Here is a 12,830-nt window from a genome sequence, read left to right on the forward strand (position 1 = left end):
GTATGAAGGGAACCAGTCTCGTTGGAACTTTACCGCGCTGAGCAGATGGGACGTGAATTGCAAATTGTAGAATTCCCTCATCTTCCTTAGTCTCAGCATCCGTATGGCTTGCAAATTGTAGAAGCCTCGGAGGTGTAACCAGAGAAGGTTCCCATTGTTTTCATTCTGGTGGGATGTAGAATAGCATCATGTTGTTTTATATGCCATTAGAGTGAAAACTTAGTCTTTTTGTAGCAGTTGCCGCTAGGGCATCTATGCCATTTCGGTTGTTGCAATCCAGGACTGCACGCTGGGGTTTGTTTTGGTTGGATCAGGGAGAGCAGCATATGTGCCTCCTGATGAGAGACTAATAAGTTTCGAAACCGGTAGAGGTGCTTGGAGCACTCTCTGATTGGACTAGAATATGGTTCGGCTGTACTTTCGTTTTGCAACGAAATTGAAAATGGTTATTAATTTTTGATAACATATTTTGTTGGAAAAACCCGGATTTTCGAGGAAAATTTTCATCGAAGCACATCGGGAAAAACATCTCTATGCGGAATTAAATTACGTTGAATTTTTAGTTGGGTGATTTTAATGTAAAGTTCAAATCTTGGTAGGTTCAGAGCAATAATTGAAAAAAACACGATTTCGGAGAGCCAATGCTTTTATAAAAAACAAATAGCCCACTATCTGCGGACTCTGCATACATATATTATTAATATAGTAAACAATCATAAAATTCGATTCCAGCAATAAAATTGCTGGTAAATAACTTTTCGTTGTTTTTTTCTAAGTTTCTCAGAGTACTAGATCATATTATTAATAAACTCACATGTAAGACCTGTGCCACACTCAATAAAATTAGACAAATGGAAACTGACAGTACAAGAGATTTTACGAATAATGATGCTTGAAAACAAGCTACGGACTAGGAAGAACAAGAAGAAGTTTTATATAGTTTTACAACCGTTTGAAAATGAACTATCCAAATTTTTGAAAAGACAAGTGTTTGACAAGTGTATTCTACTTTTACTACGCAGAATATTAAATTACAAAACTTTAAGAGTTATTAAATTGAGATTAACAGAGAGAAGAATTGAATGATCAATGTTGGGACGTTGAGAGTGACTTTACGAAATAAAATTAAAAGCCGAGAAATAAAAGAGGAACTCTCGTTGATGACATCATTGAGAATATGGTCACCCTCAACCGCATATAATGAGCATAATGAGCCATATATGTTGAAACTGTGTCTTAGAGTCACCCATGGAAGAGTTTATAAGAAGTGCGAGGAACAAATATCGGACAGACAGTTAGGGTTCATTAATGCAGTGGATAGCTACAAGAGAGGCACTTTTCTGAGTACAGGTCCTAATTCAAAGATGCAGAGACGTTAACTGCAACGAATACGCGTGCTTGATCGACTATGAAAAGGCATTTGACAGAGTTCAACGCCAAAAGTACATGAGAATTAACGGAGAAGAAACAGATCGCATAAAAATAATACGTGGAGTTAGACAGGGATGTATCCTATCGCCGTTGACATTTCCTATGTACTCAGAGAGAATTTGGACACGTTAGGAAAAATTAGCAGCGTCTGCAGTCCATGTTACAAGGTAAAGTCAAAGGTAAGCGAGGACCCGGTAGAAGGAGAATATCCTGGCTTTGGAATTTGAGAATATGGTTTAAGAAAACCTCAACGGAACTGTTTCGAGCCGCAGCGATCGAGGTTATGATTGCCAATATGATTTCCAACATCCGAAACGGATAGAAACCAGAAGAAGAAGAAAACATATATGGGCAAGGTACCGAAATCTAGGACAACCAACAAAACGGGGACTGACGAAGCTAAATAAAATCTTGATAAGAGAGGCGTAGCACAGATGGTGTTTAAAACAAAAGTTGGATGACTGTGTTCATCAGAAAAAGTTCAAATGTTTACGTATATGTATATACTAACTTTACAGAAAATAGACATAGTTTCGTAATAATTGTTACCTAAACGTAAAAACTAAAACACTACGTAGAAATATTCATTTACTCTGATATTTAAGACACTAATCAATAAAATACCTAACTACTTCCATACATGTATAATATTTAAACATCTTTTATACTAAAACTCCGCTTTCAATATCTCCTAAATTGGTAATTATTGGAGCAGACAGCGCAATTTCTCAAAGTTCAATACACCATGTATTGCATATTCCAAATTGCTTGTAAAAGTATGCCGCAACAGTAATATTAGAAATGTTGAAATGTCTTTCCGAAACTTACAAAACGTTTTTAAACTTTCCAGACTGAAACTCATTTCAAAACAATATCACATATTCAGTGGATACTGTCTTTTAAAATAGCTTTTACTGAAACTGTAAACAAAATTAGATTCGATAGAGAATTATACAATTTTTTACTATTACCGTAAATAGTTTTTTGTTTTATATATTTGACAGTTGAAAGGTAAAAGGTGGTACCCCACAAATCAACTTTTTTCAGGAAGTCGAAAAAACGTTCCATTAAAGTAATTTGATGAGGAATTCATCTAATAATTTTTTTCATTAATTTATAGACCAATTATTGTGGTTAGGTGCTACGTTTTCTCCACTTTTTTATGGAATGGAAGCTTGGACGTTGAATGCGGCATCAATGAAAAGCTGGAATCATTCAAGCTATGGGTGTACAGAAGAATTCTGAAAATATCGTAGACAGAACACGTCACAAACAAAGAGGTTCTGCGAAAGATGAATAAAGACATGGAAATATTAAATACCATAAAACTAGGGATCGACAAGACCAGAATTCTTGTCTTGATAACAACTTCTTGTCTTGTCTTGAGAAAAATCAAGAAATTAAAAAAAAATTATCTTGACGTTTTCTTGACATCTTATATCTTGTCTTGACTCAAGAAATTTCAAGATCTTGAAATTTCTTGATTACCCGGTCAAGTGATTCCCCGGCGACCTTTTTATTGCGTTGCGTGCTAACACAGTATACACTGCCTATGACTATGCCAAAATTAGATGTGTCTACAAGATGGCATCCAACTTTCGAGATGCTGACATGGGGTTTAAGTGTAAAAATGCTGCAACTATATTTTGCGATAACATCGAATATCTAGATAAGTGCAAGATTTTAGATAATGAATAGGTTCTGATCAGTACATTTTGTCAGTATCTGAACATGTCTACCCGTCATTATCGAAAATGGCCAAGGATTTTCTCGGAACGCCAGCAACATCTGTACCTGCAGAAATGCTATTTTCAAGAGCAGCTTTAATAATATCAGAGCCTTGAAATCGGCTAGGCGTTGACTCCATAACAAGTGTTTTCTGCCTTAGTCCAGGAACCAAAGCTTTTCACCTCGCAATTTTTACAGAATGGATCAATTTGCTTGAAAATTTGAGAATAAGTAGTGGATAGTCCATGGATCAAAATATATATGATGCCGATATGCGTTTTACCATGGTTGCCACCCCATTTCGGGGGTGGAAATTTTTTATTACATTTTGACCGCAAAAGTTAATACAAACATTCATTCTAAGCAAAAAAATTTCTATACTTTTTTTTGATAAAATTAATACATAGTTTTTGATTTATTCGCTATCGAAAGTGTTAGTTTTATATCTAAAAAAAATCAATGTTTTTCGATGGTATACTCATTTACGATTTACTATATTTTTGCCGTAGAACAAATTATATCAAACCAAGTTCTTGGGAATTAACTACAATTTCATATTTAAACGTTTTTTCGTATCTCTGATGCTAATCTGTCTATTCTGAAGAAAATGGCATTTTTACCAAATTGCAAACATTCGTTATTCGCTTTAAACTTCAGTTTTAAAACTAATCATTCTCAGCCAGTCAAACTTCTAGAATCTATTATTGAAGGGATCGGGGCAATAAGGGACCTAAGCCACATTTTTTGAAATTTGAAGATTTTAGTAAAACTGGCTCTGTAACAATGATCTCAAGCCACCAGCGAAGTTTTTCGGCTATTGGGCAATAGATGTGGCCACCAGGCTATAACGACCTTGTTGCCGACTTGCAAAATCATGGAAAAGTTTTAAGCAAGAACGTCATAAGCCACAGTAAAATCAACATGGCGACACGTGATCGAAGAGTGTTGAAAGAAAAACAATTATTTTATAAGGAAAAATACAGTAGTTCAGGTTCGGATTTTGACTCTGACGATTCTGTAAAGGATCGAGAATATTCTCCGCACATGAGTTCCAGTGAAAGTGATGAATCTTCTCCGAAAAAGGCAAGTAAACATTTTAGTGGCTTGAGACCTTCTTGCTGTAGGATATGTGGCTTGTGTCTTAATAAGTTATAATAACATTAAATTTACTTTTTTAGTAAAACGTAGCCATAAATAACCTGTTTTAAATTTTTTTATTGATAAAGAGCCATTAAGACTAATATTCTATTTAAGTTCGTTTGTCAATAACATGTTTTAAGACCAAAAAAGTATTTTATTTAGTAGATGGCTTGGTCCTTTCTTGGATCGATAGCGAACACCCAAATTCCATATTCATTAAACACATCCTAAATGGAGAGTTTGATGAAGTAAATGTTGGTAAGAGTGTTGTAAAGTTTGGTAACAACAAAAAGCTTAAAAAAATATATATATGGAGGACCAATACTACTGAGCATCAAAAAAATTCAGGATATAAAGACACATTTACAATATATTCCTCTCATAAACCAGCAGTTTTATCTTAGTATTATTGGAATCAGTACAAGTAACATTGAACAAGACTATAACAAAGTTGATGAAGCAGAGGAAGTAGACAGGGATAATGAAACCGATTTTTTTTAATAAAAAATAATATTGTAGGTATATTGTTGATTTTAGAATTATTCATTTTGTTATTTTGAAAAAGGTCATAAGCCACATTTATTTGTTTAATAAATTTTTTCTTAACAAATGCAGTTTCATTTTGTATCTTTCTTTGAAAAAATATATTTAATAATTTATTATGCATGTAAGGAATTTTGGTAAACATTATAAAATATAAAAATATGATTTCAGGATTTAATCAAAAACTTTAAACGTGATTTACTCAAAACTTTACAAATGAGGCTTAAGTCCCTTATTGCCCCGACCCCTTCTATTAATACATAAATAAAGAAGAAGAAATAAGGCCATTGACTAAAAACACCGCTAACTTACATTATTATGCTTCCAATTGGATTTTTCTTTTTTTTTTTCAAAAAAATATATCGATTTTTTAACCGTAATTTTTTTTTGTATCTTAGAAAGTTCATTAAAAAGGAATTTTGTAGGTTTTTACAAGATATATTACGCTATTAATATTTAAATAATTTAAAAATGCTCAGTCACAAAAAGAGGTGGCGTGGAAAGGGTTGGTAAAGGTGGTTTTTGCAAGATATTACAAGTTTTAATTGTCAGTAGCTTACTCAATTCTTGCAAACCAGTTTCTTGGGAATTAAATAAGCTACAATTTCATATTTAAATATTTTTTCGTATCTCTGATGCTAATCTTTCTATTCTGAAGAAAAAGCATTTTTTACCAAACTACAAAAACTCGCTATTCGCTTTTAACTCCATTTTTGTAAAAACTAACCATTCTAAGCCGATCAAACTTCTAGAACCTATTAACAATACATAAATCAAGGAAAACAAATCAGGTCAATGACAAATTTTAATTAGGGTGGTGATTAGGGGCTTGTTTATGATCACTTTTTTGCTGAAAAAAATAGGGACTGACATTCTTTTCATTATAAGTCACTTAATTTTTTAGCTTGAGATTTTTTTTATTTCTGGAGATACATATTTTTAAATACTCTAAACTAGTTTCAACAAGTTATCCTCGAAAAATGCATAGTTTTCCGGTCCTTTGACTTTGAAACTACAATATTTAGCATTCGACGAAGAAGGTACATTTTTGTTAAGTGAAGTTGTTTTGATAAAACGAAAACTTTTTGAGTTATTAGCAGAAAACTGATTAAAAACATTGATTTTTTCGATATAAAACTAACATTTTCGATAGCGAATAAATCTAAAACTATTAATTTTATCAAAAAAATGTATAGAACATTTTTTGCTTATAATGAATGTTTTATCAACTCTTGCGGTCAAAATATAATAAAAATTTCCACCCCCGAGATGGGATGGCAACCACCCCCATGGTAAAAGTGCCTTTTGGCATGATATAGATTTTGATCCCTGGACTATCCACTAGTTATTCTCAAATTTTCAAGCAAACCGATTCATTCATATAGATTTTGATCCCTGGACTATCCACTAGTTATTCTCAAATTTTCAAGCAAACCGATTCATTCTGTAAAAGTTGCGAGGTTTTGTCCTATTTTAAGCTTCATTACTTGTACTACATGGCTTATCAATTCCGATTTAAAAATTTGCTAAATTTGTTATTTTAAATAAAATATAGTTTGCAATTTTATTTTCAACAGGATTACAGCACCCGGAGCGAACCATGGCCAGAAAAAAAGAGACATCCTGTCTGCTAAAGTTTAGGTGGGTGTACGACCGACGACAGCGTTTATCACCGGCCATGATTCGTTCAAGCAGCTGTAGGTAAGTATCATTTATTATTTTTAATTTACATTTTTGTAAATCGTTTTGGCAAAAAAGTGTTAACTAAATTAAAATACGTTATGTTACGTTAAAATATGTTATTGTTTTTTTCACAAATAAATACGTTTTAGAGTTTTCATTATTAGTCAAGATATTTCAAGATTTCTTGTTTTCTTGACAAGAAATCTTGATATTGACATAATATTTCTTGTCTTGTCTTGAAATCAAGACAAGATCTTGAAATTTTCAAGAACTTGGCGACCCCTACATAAAACAAGAAAATTAGAATATCTCGGATATATTACACGTGGAGAGAGATACAATTTGCTCCAATTGATTATGCAGGGAATGATTCAAGGAAAAAGAAGCATAAGGAGACGCAGAATATCGTGGCTGCGCAACCTGAGAGAATGGTACATCAAATGAACTTTTCAGAGCAGCCGTCGCTAAAGTCCGAATAGTTATGATGATTGTAGACCTCCAACGCGGAGATGGCACTTGAAGAAGAACAAATATGTGACGTTTATACGGTTGCAAAGTCATCAATGAATAGATCCATATCAAATAATGAACATGGTGCTTATTTAATAGTAACTATACTACATTTACAATCAAGATGCAGTAGAAATAAACAAACTAAGACACGTTAAATACTACTAGGAGCACTCCCGAATCACAGTTTACAATGTAAATACATGGTAAGTCCCAAATCATGATTTCAAAATGACGTCAAAGCTAGAATAAATAAAATATGGAAAAAACAATGGAAAAATATTTCTATTTCTAAAAAAATTTATATTTTTCTTTACATCAAGAACTTCCTCCGCCACCTGAATACATATTTAAGTATAACCTGCCAAAGCAAGATATTTCTACTATCGTCAGATTAAAAACTCGACACGGAAAATATGATGCACATCTGCACAAATTAGGAATAGTTAATTCATCAGTCCATGGTATATTCCATGTCAAACCACTCAGGCAAAAAATTTTGGACCTCCGATATTTCTGAAACTTGGTGTATAGTTCCTGAGGGACTTAAAAATAAGATATTTAAGGTCAAAAAGTCTTCTTGTTCTTTTTTTCTCAAAATGTTATTTTATGCGATTTTACAGTGATTTGGTGTTTATTTAAACAAATTTGCATTTTCTGTCGTAAAGTATCAACGGAAAAAAATTTTAATAGAAGGAACTCAAAATAGTACATTATATACCGCGGGACTGAAGTAGTACATTTAATCCTGAAGGTAAAGTTTATGGCCCGACCGCAGGGAGGGCCATAATTTACCTGAAGGATTAAATGTACTTCAGTCGCAAGGTATATACGATACTTTTCGTACTTCCGGTATGATTTTATTAATTATTTCAATAATTTCAATCAGTTTTTTCTCTCTTCAACTCATTTAATAAACTGTCTTTAAAATAAGTTACCATAGTAACATTGCGTTGTGACAGTTATAATTTAGAAACATTGTCATTACTAGTGTCATTGTAAAGAAACATTGTTATTGATAATTATTGGTATCATGAGTGAAGAAGGTGTATCTGATATTGATAAAAGAGCAGCCGAAGTAGGTGAAGAATTGTTACCACCGAAATCTAGAAAACTATACGAGCAGCAGTACGATGCTTTTAAAAAGTGGTGCCGCTTAAAAAATGTGAGACAACCTACTGAAAATGCGCTGTTAGTCTACTTCGATGATAAATCAAAAGCGGTTTGTGCCTCAACTCTCTGGGCACATTACTCAATGCTGAAATCGGTTATTAACATTAGAGAAGATATTGATATAAGTAAATTTCCAAAATTATTAGCTTTTTTGAAGAGAAGAAATGAGGGATTTAAGCCAAAGAAGTCAAGAATTCTCACGTCTGAGCAGGTAGATCAGTTCTTACGGGAGGCTCCGGATGATAAATATTTAATGCTTAAGGTAAATTTGTAAATAAATAATAAAATTTAATAAATATTAACGTTAATTACCATTCTAATTAATTATATTTTTCAATAAAATATCCCTTAAATTCGTTTGTTTGTGATTTAATCGTTCCGGGAGTTTCGTCAATATTTAATCCCGGAGGGATTAAATGTGACACTTTAGTACCTGTCACAAGGGAGTGAAGTTGTCACTTTAGGCCCGGAAGTACGAAAATGTCATTATATGGCATTATACCAAGTTATTTTGATTCAAAACAAGTTTTTGATCAAATTTTATAGTGTAGAAAACGTTAAAATTCCGTTTTTTACATTTTTCTCCATTACCAAAATAAATCATAATCGATTTGGCTGAAAATTTGCCCACAGATAGCCAAAACATAGGACTTTAAGTGGTTAGAAGGATTTTAATTACATTACAATACAAAAAAAGTAACATGCAATAATATCAGACTCAAAAGTATATTAGTCCAGTCGGGATAGCATTTGACCTTGCATGCCGAGCTACCCAAAATTTTATTTTTCTAATCTTTAGGGGGGTCAATAATAGCCTAAATTTAAAATCTCTGTTACGTTAGCCGCCATCTTAATTTTAAAGTAGAACCGTTTTTGCTCAATATCTCCGCCATTTTTAACTTTTCGGCAAAAATGGTGGGAACTGAAATTGTTTCAAATAAATCGTATTTACAATTAACTATTACAATTTCTTTTTAACAATTTTTGTCGTGTTGTCGATATTTTCCGAGTTAATTGTACTTGCAGTAGACTTGTTTTGACTATGATATTGCATGTAACTTTTTTAGTATTATAATAAACTGCTCGTCAAAAGTTAGGGACATAGAAAATTAGTTGATGTTTTCGCGAACAGACGGATTCCGCTATTTTTTTATTTTAGATTTTTCTTTAGTATTTACACAATTTTGAAAAAGTTTACTCAAACTTATTTTTTGTACTTATACCGGGTGGAAGAAAAGAAATGTTTTTCTTATGTTAAGTTTGAGACACCCTGTAGGGAGAACGAGGTAAAAATGTGAGTATATATCAGAATCGTATTATATTCTTATGATTTGTGAACATGTTGTTTAAATGTCCCTGATATCTTTAGAAACAAAAAAAATAGACGGTTTTGTAATTTAACATGTCGTACCATCAATGCAAGACTATCACAACCCAAAAATTACCATTTTTTGTTTTTTATGAATCTGTAATGGTAATGGGTAGTCTAACATAATGCAAGAGTATTATAACTTAACATTAATATTGTTTAATAATGTCTTATATTAAATTTTGAGTTATAATACTCTTTCATTATGTTAGACTACCCATTATCATTACAGATTCATAGAAAACAAAAAATGGTAATTTTTGAGTTGTGATAGTCTTGCATTGATGGTGCGATGTGTTTTAACCGAAACAAAAGTTTGAGACACCTTCTAGGGAGAAAAAGGCACAAAGATGATTATACCTCGATATTATGTTGTAGTCTCGTATTTTGTGAATATGTATTTTATTGTTTTAATTTCTCTGATATCTTTAGTAACAAAGAAACTAGACGGTATTACTCTTTAATTTGTGTTTCTATGTTTCGCATGTGTGATGTGATGCATGTCGTCAGTTAAAACACATATTAAAGAGTAATACCGTCTAGTTTCTTTGTTATTAAAGATATTAGAGAAATTAAAAAAATAAAATATTCACAAAATATGAAACTATAACATAATATCGAGGTATACTCACCTTTGTGCCTTTTTCTCCCTACAAGGTGTCTCAAACTTTTGTTTCGGTTAAAACACATGTTAAACTACAAAACCGTCTATTTTTTTTTTGTTTCTAAAGATATCAGGGACATTTCAAAAAAAACAAAAAGGTTCACAAAACATAAGGCTACAATGCGATTTCGATGTCTGCGACGATGCGATAACATAGGAAAAACATTTTTTTTCTTCCACTCGGTATAAGTACAAAAAAAAGTTTGAGTAAACCTTTGCATAACTGTGTAAATACTAAAGAAAAATCTAAAACAATAAAAAAATTAGCGGAATCCGTTAATCTGTTCACGAAAAAATCTACTACGAAAATTCAGCAGAATTTTCTATATCCCTAACTTTTGACGAGCAGTTTATATTCAAATCCTTTTAACCACTTAAAGTCCTATGTTTTGGCTATCTGTGGGCAAATTTTCAGCCAAATCGATTATGATGTGTTTTGGGAATAGAGGAAAATGTAAAAAACGGTAGTATAACCTTTTTCAAAAACTTGTTTTGAATCAAGATAACTTGTTATAATGCCATATAATAACATTTTTGAGTCCCTTCTATTAAAATATTATTTTTTCCATGGATACTTTACGGTAGAAAATGCAAATTTGTTTAAATAAACACCAAATTACTGTAAAATCGCATAAAATAACATTTAAAGAAAAAAAGAAGAAGAAGACTTTTTGACCTTAAATATCTTATTTTTAAGTCCCGCAGAAGCTATACACCAAGTTTCAGAAAAATCAGAGATCCAAAAGTTTTTTTTTGATCCAAAATTGAGTGATTTGAAATGGAATCACCCTAAAACAAAACATAAAGTTAACAAATGAATAAAATCAACAGAAATTAGAATGAGATAATTATTTGAATAGCAATAACAACCATATTTATGATGTTTATAAGGTTAGAAAGTCATCAATGAATAAACAGCTCTATGTTTTTTTAGGAAGAACAATATCAAATATTGAACATGGTTCTCATATAACAGTAACTATCTCAAAAGTTAATGCAAATAAATATCCGCCAAATTTTGCTAAACTGTGCGTTATCCACCGATTCCGTTCTACATTTGAGTTTCCCAAGTGCCTCAAAATAATAGAGAATAGGGGTACAGTTCATATAATTTACAAGCTAATTTCGCCAAAACGTCTGAAGTTTGAACTTTTGAGGTAAGTAAGGAAAGTTTAATTTGTGAAATTCACCTCGGCGCAAGATGAAATCTTCAAGTAATGTCACAAAAGATTCTAATACGCGGCTATAGAAAAGGGCTTTGAGAAAGGCTCATCTGGAGATCTAGGTCGCTGATGTTAAAGTTGGAAAAGGGGAACTATAAACTGGAAAGTCGTAAATAGAACAATTAAATGTTTTATTTTAACTATAAGCTTGGAGTGCTGATAAACTTTAAAAACTTGATTGTGTAACAAACTTTAAACATACTTTTGGATAAAATCACGAAGGATTAGGTAAAAATGTTATTTACTTATTTGTTATACGTATTTGCTATATATTTTAAAAACGGAAATATTAAGATACTTTTTTACAAGTAAACGGAAACATAGTAAATCGTTTAATTGTAAATAATAATTAGACAAGGCGAAAACGGCGGGTTCGCTAGAAAAAATATTATCATGAGATTTTTTGCATAATCACATTCGTGAGACGTCCCAGAATAAGGTTCAAGAAGTCGCCCACGTGAAAAGTGGTCCAATTTTTTTTAACATTTTTTTTTAATCAAAATGCAGAAATCAATATTTTTGACCCGTACAAATTTTTATTAGGTTTTTTGGACCATTCTGGAGAAATAAGTTTTCCTGTAATTTTTCTCTAAAATTGATCGTTTTCGACAATTTAAAAATTTATCGACAGTTTAAAATTTTAAACAATTTAAAATTGAAAAAACGAAAAATGGCGATTTTCAAGGCTTAATAAGTTGGTTTAAAATTATTATTAAGAAAGTCAGAAAGTGACTAAATCAAAGTTTAAAGCCCCCCCCCCCCCCCCCTACAAGATCCTGAAGAAATTTTTGTTATAATTTTATTACTAAGCTGTTATTTTTAAGTAACTATAATGAACGCGAGCACGTATTAGGCGGCCGTCTATGGTGAGTGCGAGAGAGATGCCATTCCGGCAGTCCAATGGGGCATCTTACTCGCACTTACATTTACAGCCGCGTCAATACGCTCTTACGGTTTATTGTTAATAATTAAAAATAACAGCTTAGTAATAAATTAATGACACAAATTCCTTCAGGATCATGTAGCGGGGGCTTTAAACTTTGATTTAGTCACTTTCTGACTTTCATAATAATAATTTTTAACCGAGTTATTAAGTCTTAAAATGGCCATTTTTGCGTATTTCAAATTTAAAATTGCTTATAACTCGAAAACCATCAACCTTAGAGAAATATTACAAGAGATCTTTTTTGTCCAGAATGGTCTACAAAACCCAAAAAAAATTGTTCAGACCAAAAATAATAATTTTTGCAATAAAAAAATTGTTAAAATTAATTTGGACCACTTTTCTCGTGGGCGACTTCTTGAACCTTATTTTAGGGTGTATTACAAATGTGATTATGCAAAAAAATCTCATGGGAATATTTTT

This window comes from Diabrotica virgifera, chromosome 6 (genome assembly GCF_917563875.1).
Source record: "Diabrotica virgifera virgifera chromosome 6, PGI_DIABVI_V3a".
NCBI lineage: Eukaryota > Metazoa > Arthropoda > Insecta > Coleoptera > Chrysomelidae > Diabrotica > Diabrotica virgifera.